Genomic DNA, 10,242 nt, shown 5'->3' on the forward strand with positions numbered 1-10,242 from the left:
GATACAAGGAAAGCCCATTAAGAAGTTACATACTGTCTTCAAAATCCAAAAAATCTCGAGCTGAACGAACTTCACCATGGCTCGATCTTTCCGTGGTATTCCTTGGATTGTTAGTAATAGGCAGAACTGGTTGCTCATTTCTTGACTTTGCAAAGTCAAGAAGCCTTGTTACCATCTTTCTTTGATCTTCAATACTCTCCACTAGGCAAATCACTTCCTTATTTAGTGCTAGCCCTAGCGCGATGATGTAGCCATTACTAAAAAGATCAACAAGCTTGCAGCCTTCTCTGCAATACTTCCAAATACATTGCTTGATCAAAAGATTCTTCTTGATTCTTAGAAACTCAATGTCTGGGATAGTTTTAACATCTTCATTATCTATATCAAGAAGTCCAGTATCCAATATTATTGCTTGTGTACTTGGATCAGGAACATCTGCTAGTCCTTGTTGAAAGGCATCTCCCTTGCTGAAAAACACTAAGGATGTGAAGAACTCTATTGCACCAATGTATCGGTTGTCATGTCGAAAATGCAATGCCCCATTATACTGTTCCTTTGCTATGCCACTCAAGTTTTTTAAAGCATTTTGCAAGTGAATAAAATCTGCAATATTTAGAAAGGTAAGCAACACATATTGGGATGGCAAAGATCTACCAGCTACCGTAATGATCATAATGCCGTTCAAAATATTGCAAAATGATTCCACATCCCAATGCATATTTCTTTCCAAATCTTCAGTGTTATCCAGAACACATAACCCAATGGAAATTGGATTGTTGAGGTGGCGCTTCAAGTAGTAACTCCCGTCGAATGGAAGACTCACAGCATAAATACACCAAGGAAGATCCAAGGACAAGGTTGAACTTTCTTTGCTAAGGCTGATATTCCACTCCACATATTGCCTTGCTTCTACTGGAAAATCAATCTTCTTTGATCCAACCTGTAGCTTTGACTTTATATACACATCACATAACTTCAAAAGAACTGAGTATACAACCTCATTGATGCTATAGGTGATAGTCAATTCTGACCAATCTTGACATTGTTTGTCCTTGTTCAGAGTGTTGAACTCTACAAGCAATGCATCTTGAATAATTTTATCTTGCTTGAGCTGCTTGATACGCTCTGGCATGTCAATTACATCTACATCCTCAGTACCCTTTGAAAGAACAATTTTTCCAGACCTGATTTCTGATTGTATTTGTTTGACTTCTTGTTCGTGTAGCCCAGCAAGACATCTGAAAACTGTGGCAGTTGGTTTCTTGTTTTGCTTCTCCATGATTTCAAGCCAGCCTTTGAAAACTTCATCAGAGTAAATGACCATGTGAGACTGCTTTGAAATGAAGGATGCTCCCACCGTAATTCTAGCCATTCGTAAAACTTTCTGCAAAGAAATAAAAGAAAAAAAGATCAAAATCAAGTATTTTTTTCAAAACATATAATTATAAGAGAGCAAGGGATATGGACATACATCCCAGTCTACACGACATGATGAGCCCTCTGTTACTCCAGATGCTAGCCTTGATGGAGAATTATTGAAGATCCACTGACTACTCAAGTGCTGCAAGACATCATAGTATGGTTGTTTGACATATAATGATTGGGCCTCTTCATTAGCTATAGCAGATATGGCCGTCGCAACTTGTGGCTCTGGATCTACAACAATTCGAGCCTTCCTTTTTTCATACACTTGTATCAGGTCTTGAGCACGACCATCTTTTTTCATTTCTTGATACCGTAAGAATTTTGCAGCATAGATGGAATGTTGGCCATCAATAATCCAATAGGAATACTCAGCGAGTTTCTCCTCTGTTACCTCACTTAGTTTCATTGGAATTCCTTTCTTCTTGCCAACATTCTTTACAGGCATCAAGTATGCACACGCTCCTGGCCTGTTTGCACTTGCACCAAAAAATAACACGCATTCATCCACACGGTGAGGTTCTATTTGATGGGAGTTATAGTGATCAGGAGCTAGCTAGCATTGATCTACAGGGATCTCATACTCTTTGTACTTGAATGGAAAATACTTAGAGTATTTTTCCATACCCCCTGTATCACTCTTTAGTGCCTTTTGCACCTCATTTTCCAAAACTTTGGGATCCACAAATCTTATTTTTGTTGAATTTTCCAAGCCTGTTTTCTCTACTGTAGATTTAAGAACTGCTTCATCTACATCCATAATACCTGTACTGCTTTTTGCCTTTTTTTGAACTGGATTTTTTGAGGGCATTTTCTCTTTTTTTTGTTTGCCTTTCACACAATAAGCAATGGAAGCTTGCAACTCTTCAAGAGTTATTTCTTGACTTGCACAATCTAACTTCCACCCTCGAGAGAACATAGTATCTTGTTTATCTCTTACTATTCGTTCATTAATGAATGCCTTGGAATCTAGTTGATACTCATGCATCCCAGGTACCCCAATATTTATGCATTCAATATCGGGATGAGAATCAACTACAGAAATATAAGATAGAGTCATTGGTCCTAGATCCTCAAAAGTATCCACGTCCACATCACTAGCAACAAATAGATGAATTTTGTTAAATTGTGAACCCTGAAGACCCCAAATATCTAAGTACCACTGTCATCGTTGATCAGCAGAGGCAAAGTTAACACTGTCCGGAACTTCCACCACTTTTCTTTTCTGAGACATCTTTCACCTGCAACAACAAAAACCACAATTGTTAATTATAGTTATTGTATTCTTACACTTAAAAAAAATTAAAATATCATATTCAAAAATCACAATTAAGGTCTAGCTCTACCATGTGGTAGAGCAAGAATGCATCGATCTAGCTGTGTTCCATACACATCGACAAAACCAATTACTCCAAGAAGAGACCTACTTCACATGCCAAGAACCAATTGCTCCAAGAAGAGACCTACTTCACATGCCAAGAACCAAGGAGCAAGACTAGCATTTGATCTAGCTCTACCACATGGTAGAGCTGTATCCTAGCTAGACCACATCGTAGAGCTAGAATGCTTTGAGGTCAAGCTCCACCATGCGGTGGAGCTAGAATGCATTCTTCTAACTCTACCATGTGGTAGAGCTAGACTTCAATGAATGCAACCGGCTGAGGTTGAATGTAACTGTGGTAGAGCTGTATTCTACCTAAACCACATGACAAGAAACAAGGAGCTAGAATTGCATTTGAGGTCTAGCTCTACCATGTGGTAGAGCTGTATTCTACCTAGACCACATCGTAGAGCTAGAATGCTTTGAGGTCTAGCTCTACCATGTGGTGGAGCTAGAATTGCATTTGAGGTCTAGCTCTACCATGTGGTAGAGCTGTATTCTACCTAGACCACATCGTAGAGCTAGAATGCTTTGAGGTCCAGCTCTACCATGTGGTGGAGCTGGAATTGCATTTGAGGTCTAGCTCTACCATCATGTGGTAGAGCTGTATTGACCAGAATGCATCGATCTAGCTGTGTTCCATACATATCAACAAAACCATTTACTCCAAGAAGAGACCTACTTCACATGACAAGAACCAAGGATCTCTAATTGCATTTGATCTAGTTCTACCACACATGGTAGAGCTGGACCTCAAAGCATTCTAGCTCTACAATGCTGTGTTCCAGAAACATCAACAAAACCAATTACTCCAAGAAGAGACTACTTCACATGACAAGAACCAAGGAGCTAGAATTGCATTTGATCTAGCTCTACCACGTGGTAGAGCTGTATTTTACCTAGACCACATCGTAGAGCTAGAATGCTTTGAGGCCCAGCTCTACCATGTGGTGGAGCTAGAATTGCATTTGAGGTCTAGCTCTACCATGTGGTAGAGCTGTATTCTATCTCGTAGACCTAGAATGCTTTGCGGTCCAGCTCTACCATGCCACTGCTGAACAAGCTCGTTGGGATGGTAAAGATGCGCAGGCTCATGCCTTGATTGCACTTTCTGTCAAACATAACATCACTCCACATATTCGTTCAGCTAAAACAGCAAAACAAGCTTGGGATATTCTAGCTGGTTTGTATGCAGGTCGTAACGAGGCAAAAATCTCTTACCTGCCGTAAAGAGCTAGAATCGAAGATTATGCAGGAAGATAATGACATGAATGTTTTTCTTGCTGAGATTAAAGATCTCAAGGAATAGTTGATTTTTGCACGTGAGATTATTCCTGATCATTCTCTTGTGCAGACTGTTCTTGATGCTTTACTTGAGTCATATCAGACTTTTGCTTCCACGTGGAGACTTGTTACTGATGTTGTCAAGCATGATACTTTAGTCAACAAGCTCTTGCAAGAAGCGCAGTCCAAGTAAAACAGGGCTAGGCAGCATGCAGTTGATCAGGCATTTGTTGCTGCCCCAGAGAAGAAGTGGTAAGACAGCCCCTTCCACTATTTCTTCTCCTATTAGTAGGTCTGCAACTTCTTCTCCTTCCACAGGTAGCAACAATAGGTCTGAGAAGGCTCTTGATAAAGGCAAGAAAAAGATCAGGTGCAACTATTGTAAGGCAATTGATCATGTCATTAAGAATTGCCCTAAGCTAAAGGCTAAAGAGGCAAAGAAGAAAGAGGTCAAATGCAGCCACAATAGCGGATACTTCTACAAATGCAGATTCTGTAAATGTTGTGCAGGATACAGAATGGGCGTTTAGCATGTATTGCCAATTTGACCCATCTGTACATGATGCATGTTTGGCAGTTTCAGTTGACTCTGATGTATGGTATTTTGACAGTGGTGCTACAAAGCACATTACCTCGCATCGTGATATGTTCACTTGTCTTGAGGCTGTCCCTAATGGGAATATTGTCACATGTGACAATAATGCTTCTTACCCAGTGAAGGGCGTTGGGAAAATTATGCTTACTGCTGCAAATGGCAGCACTTTCACACTTTCAGATGCTTTGTATGTGCCAGGGATAAAGAAGAATCTATTGTCTGTCTCTGCGCTTGCTAGACTTGGACTTGTAGTCAAATTTGTGGATGACAGATGTACTGTTCATGATTTGACTTCTGGTGATACGATTATTACATCTGGCACCTTGTTTTGTGGGCTGTATAGGCTCAATTCTTATGACAAGTGTGTGGAAGATTCAGCAAATGCAGTTTCTGATGAAAAGGCAGTTTCAGATGCAAAACTATGGCATGCTCGTTTTGGTCATCTGAACTTTGCTAGTTTGCTGCGTTTGTAGAAATTTGATATGGTTGCTTCATTGCCCCCTCTTGAGGCACCATTGAAACGTATTTGTGAAGACTGTATTTTGGGTAAAATGCAGCGTTCTGCGTTTCCAAAGGATGGTTCTATGCAGGCCACTCGCAAATTGCAACTTGTACATAGTGATGTATGTGGGCCTATGCAAACTCCGTCATTTAGTAAACACTTGTACTTCGTGACTTTCATTGATGATTACTCAAGGCATGCATGGGTATATCCACTGAAGGCAAAGTCCGAAGTGTTTTTGTGCTTCAAACAGTTTTTGCTTATGGTTGAAAATGTATCCAATTGTACTATGGGCACCCTCCGTTCTGATCAGGGGGGGAGTACATGTCTAAAGAGTTTGATGCATTTTTGGCTAGTCATGGGATAACACACCAATGTACAGTGCCGTATATCCCTCAGCAAAATGGTGTTGCTGAGAGGAAAAACAGGTCACTTATGGAGATGGCACGATGTATGGTCAAGAGCCAAGCTTTCCTATATGCGTTTTGGCTTGAGGCTGTCATGTGTGCTGCATATGTACTCAACAGGTGTCCCACTAAGGCCTTGTAGTTTGTTACTCTATATGAAGCTTGGCATGGCAGGAAGCCTTCTATTGGTCACTTCATGTCTTTGGTTGCTTGGCCTATGCTTTAGTGCCTGTGCAACAACGTAGAAAATTGGATGATAAGGCTGTCAAATGCATTTTTGTTGGTTACAGTGCTGAGAGCAAGGGTTACAGATTGTATCATCCGCAATCAAAGCGTATCTTGATTAGTCGAGATGTTTTTGTGGAAGATGCTGTGCAGTCTTTGTTATCATGTACCAAAGAGACAGGTGTGAGCTCACGGGATGTATTTGATACGTTGTTGCCTCTGCTTATAGGTGGGAATTCAAATGTAAGTCCTAATGAGTCAAATATTCAGCCTATGCAGATTTCAAACGATATCATAGATTAGCCTATTTCTGATGGGAATTCAAATGTAAGTCCTAATGAGTCAAATATTCAGCCTATGCAGATTTCAAACGATATCATAGATCAGCCTATTTTTTATGCAGATTTATAGGATGTAATTTATGAGGATAGGGCTGAAAATGAGCAGGCTAGAGGTGTGCCTAAATGGCAAGTGCAAACCTTGCGTGATAGTAAAATTAATGCACCTATTTCTAGTCGTACTCGTTCAGGTTTTCAGCATACCTCTTATGCAAGCACGCTATACACTAACACATACACACTATACACTATAGGTACACACTATACACTATAGTTAGAGCCTCGCCATTGAAAATCTTTCCTTGCATTCAACTCTTATGTACACCGCACACATGCTTTTTTATTTCATGATGCATATAAGAAAGTAGGTTCTTACATCATTTAAGGAATGCATTAACCACCCTTACTTGTTTCAATCCAAGCAGCATTAACCACCCTTACTTGTTTCAGTCGAGGCAGCATTAAGAACTATGCATGCTCTATGTATGCATACATGAGCCTACATATAGCTATGTATGCTCCATTTATGCATACATAGAGCTCTGTATGCTTTATGTATGCATTCATAGAGCATACATAGAGGTATGTATGATCCATTTATGCATATATATATAGCATGCAGATCTCTATGCATACATACATATAGAGCATACATAGTTCTATGTCTGGATACATAGAGCATGTATAGGTTTATGGTGCATGCATACATAGAGCATGCATAGCTTTACGTTCCAATAAATAGAACATACGAAGCTCTATGTATACATAAATGGCTCATACATCAAGTAAATACAATCCACTCACACATTTCAACATACATAACGAGACAGCAGTGTCGCAAGATGCTTACCGGAGAACCTAATTGAACTCGAGTTGCCCCGTTCTCCCGTCCTTGTCGCGTAGTGGAATCTTTGAACTTGGGCGATGAGCATGCACCGTTCATAAATTGCAGCGAGACGAGTTCTTTGCTCACTCTTTGCTAGTCTCTCAGTCATGGCAGTCAGCTACTTGCTTCTCGCCACGCTGATGGTGTTGGCCTCCTCTACGTCGCCCTCATAGCCCAGGTGAGTACCGCCCCTCTGCAGTGTATGTTCTATCTATTGGACATATGGCTAGATGATAGAAAAGTGGTACTAAGTTCTTATGTATTTACATGACCCTTATGTTTAGGCATGGGTAGAGTGCAAATAAGTTACATTGGGGGATGTTACACATGAAGAAGGAGTAGATATAGATATCCCTGCAATCCTTATATGTAATTTACCACAAAATTATTATTTTTTTAATTTAAAAAAGACCAAAAATGCATGTTCATTTGAAGGTATTTGGATAATATTATCTTTTTATCACAATGTTATATATTTTTAGTTTTTTTTTTTGTTGTGATTTTTGGCATGTAGTGATTGATTGTTGCGTGGCACTTCTATTGATGATTTTAAAGATACTTTAAATATTAAATGAAATGTCTTTCTATGCTCATAAATATATGAAAATGAAAGCATTATTTATCTGTCAAGCATGCACATGCGAAAAATTGCGCTGAGAGATTGTACTTTCTTTCAAACTAGTCCTCTCTTTTAGCTCGTACGTCCCTTGGGCCTGAAGTATAGGTTTCTTAGAACTTTAAAATAGTTATAAGACTCAAGCTACATGATTTGTGTTCACTTGCCCAGTTGATCATCTAGTGTGTTGCATCATGAAGTCACTAACACATGATTTGTGTTCACTTGCCCAATGTGTCCACACTTAAATATGCCTCTACAAGCATGATTTGTGTCTCCACTAGCTTACAATCATGCATGACTTTATTTTGACATAAGGGATTATGTAGATGCAGGCCAGTAGAAACACTTTCTTAAACAAGAGTAAAGATAGTCCTATAGTTTTTAGGTAGGACAGTGGTCCCCAGACCCATATAGTGTAGTGGAGAAGGTAGAATGTGCTAGTCTTATTATTCAACATTGGTGGGTGATGTGATGGTGGGGTACGTCTCACATTAACTATTCGACTACTATCATTGGGTTCAAATGTTTGCATTTATAGATGTATAGTTTACATTAAAGTAGTGCAATCCACCTCCTAGTTATCGTGTGCGGATCATGAACTTCACCAAATACCTAATGTGCTCAAGATCAACCATATCTATAGGCATCATATTTTCTTCCCTAATGAATGTTGCTCTATGTCTCATAATCTTTGAAGCATAGTATGGTATGGTTTCATTCAAGTTCCTACTAATATGTTTAGATCTATGGTGCTTCAAATATTTTCTTCCACAAGAGTAAAGGAAGGCTGCAGCCATATATATTTGTAGCCTGTAGGGACCCCAAATTGATGCTTTGTAGAAGAGTGAAAGTATCCTAATGACCCTAAGATTTCATGGGGATTAATGAGTTCATGGGTTTATCTAGGAAAAAAGACCAAACATACATGTTCATTTCAAGATATCTAGATAATATTACCTTTTTGTCACAATGTTATATGTTTTTAGTTATTTGTTTGTTGTGATTGTGGGCATGTAGTGATGGATTGTCGCATGGCACTTATATTGATGATTTTAAAGATACTTTAGATATTAAATGAAACGTCTTTGTATTCTCATAAATACATGAAAATGAAATCATCATTTATGTATCAAGCATGCATATAAGAAAAACTAGGGTGAAAGAATAAACCAGTCCTCTCTTTAGCTCGTACGTCCCTTGGGTCCAAATTACAGGTTTGGTAGAACCTTACAATTGTCTATGTAAGACTCAAGTTACATAGCAGAATATACTTATGTGGTACCTAAAATTATCAGGGTGGCTATAATCAATAACTTTCATGAACCATTTTCCAAAACAGTGATGTATATTAAAGCGGACTTACTTTTGGTTTTTTATCATAAACATACCTATTTTTCACTGTTTCATTTTATCTGTATAATCATACCAAATTTTAATAATTATATAAGGTTTTTGAAATCCATAAGTATAACTTTATATATGACATTTGGAAATGCGGCATTACAATTTGTAGCCTGCAGTGTGAGGATATTATGTTTGGAGAAGATCTCCCTCTACCCTTCGTATAGTCTAGTATGGGTATCTCATTCTGCACTTACGTGTATGCCATGCCTATGTAACTTGTCTCTTAACCATCTGACTATTGATGGCCTTACCCAGAATAAGCTGATCTTCAGGGAATCCGTGTCTCATTGGCTTCGCCCAGAAAATGTGCTAGTCTTATTATTCAACATTGGTGGGGGAAGGTCTCACATTTATGTATACGTAAATGGCTCATACATCAAGTAAATACAATCCCGTTCTCCCGTCCTTGTCGCGTGGGAGATAGTGGAATCTTTGAACTTGGGCGATGAGCGTGCACCGTCCTTGTCGCGTGGGAGATAGTGGAATCTTTGAACTTGCAGCGACGAGTTCTTTGCTCACTCTTTGCTAGTCTCTCAGTCATGGCAGTCAGCTACTTGCTTCTCGCCACGCTGATGGTGTTGGCCTCGCCCTCATAGCCCAGGTGAGTACCGCTGATGAAGACCCTCTGCAGTGTATGTTCTATCTACTGGACATATGGCTAGATGGTAGAAAAGTGGTACTAAGTTCTTATGTATTTACATGACCCTTATGTTTAGGCATGGGTAGAGTGCAAATAAGTTACATGAGATGTTACACATGAAGAAGGAGTAGATATAGATATCCCTGCAATCCTTATATTATGTATTTTACCTCAAAATTGTTTTTTATTTATTAAAAAAAAACCAAAAATGCATGTTCATTTGAAGGTATTTGGATAATATTATCTTTTTATCACAATGTTATATATTTTTAGTTTTCTTTTTTGTTGTGATTGTTGGCATGTAGTGATTGATTGTGGCATGGCACTTCTATTGATGATTTTAAAGATACTTTAAATATTAAATGAAATGTCTTTCTATGCTCATAAATATATGAAAATGAAAGCATCATTTATCTGTCAAGCATGCACATGAGAAAAATTACGCTGAGAGATTGTACTTTCTTTCAAACTGGTCCTCTCTTTTAACTCGTACGTCCCTTGGGCCTGAAGTATGGGTTTCTCATAACCTTAAAATAGTT

The sequence above is a fragment of the Cibotium barometz genome, chromosome 43 (genome assembly GCF_041138505.1).
Source record: "Cibotium barometz isolate CiBa-2024 chromosome 43, ASM4113850v1, whole genome shotgun sequence".
Taxonomy (NCBI): domain Eukaryota; kingdom Viridiplantae; phylum Streptophyta; class Polypodiopsida; order Cyatheales; family Cibotiaceae; genus Cibotium; species Cibotium barometz.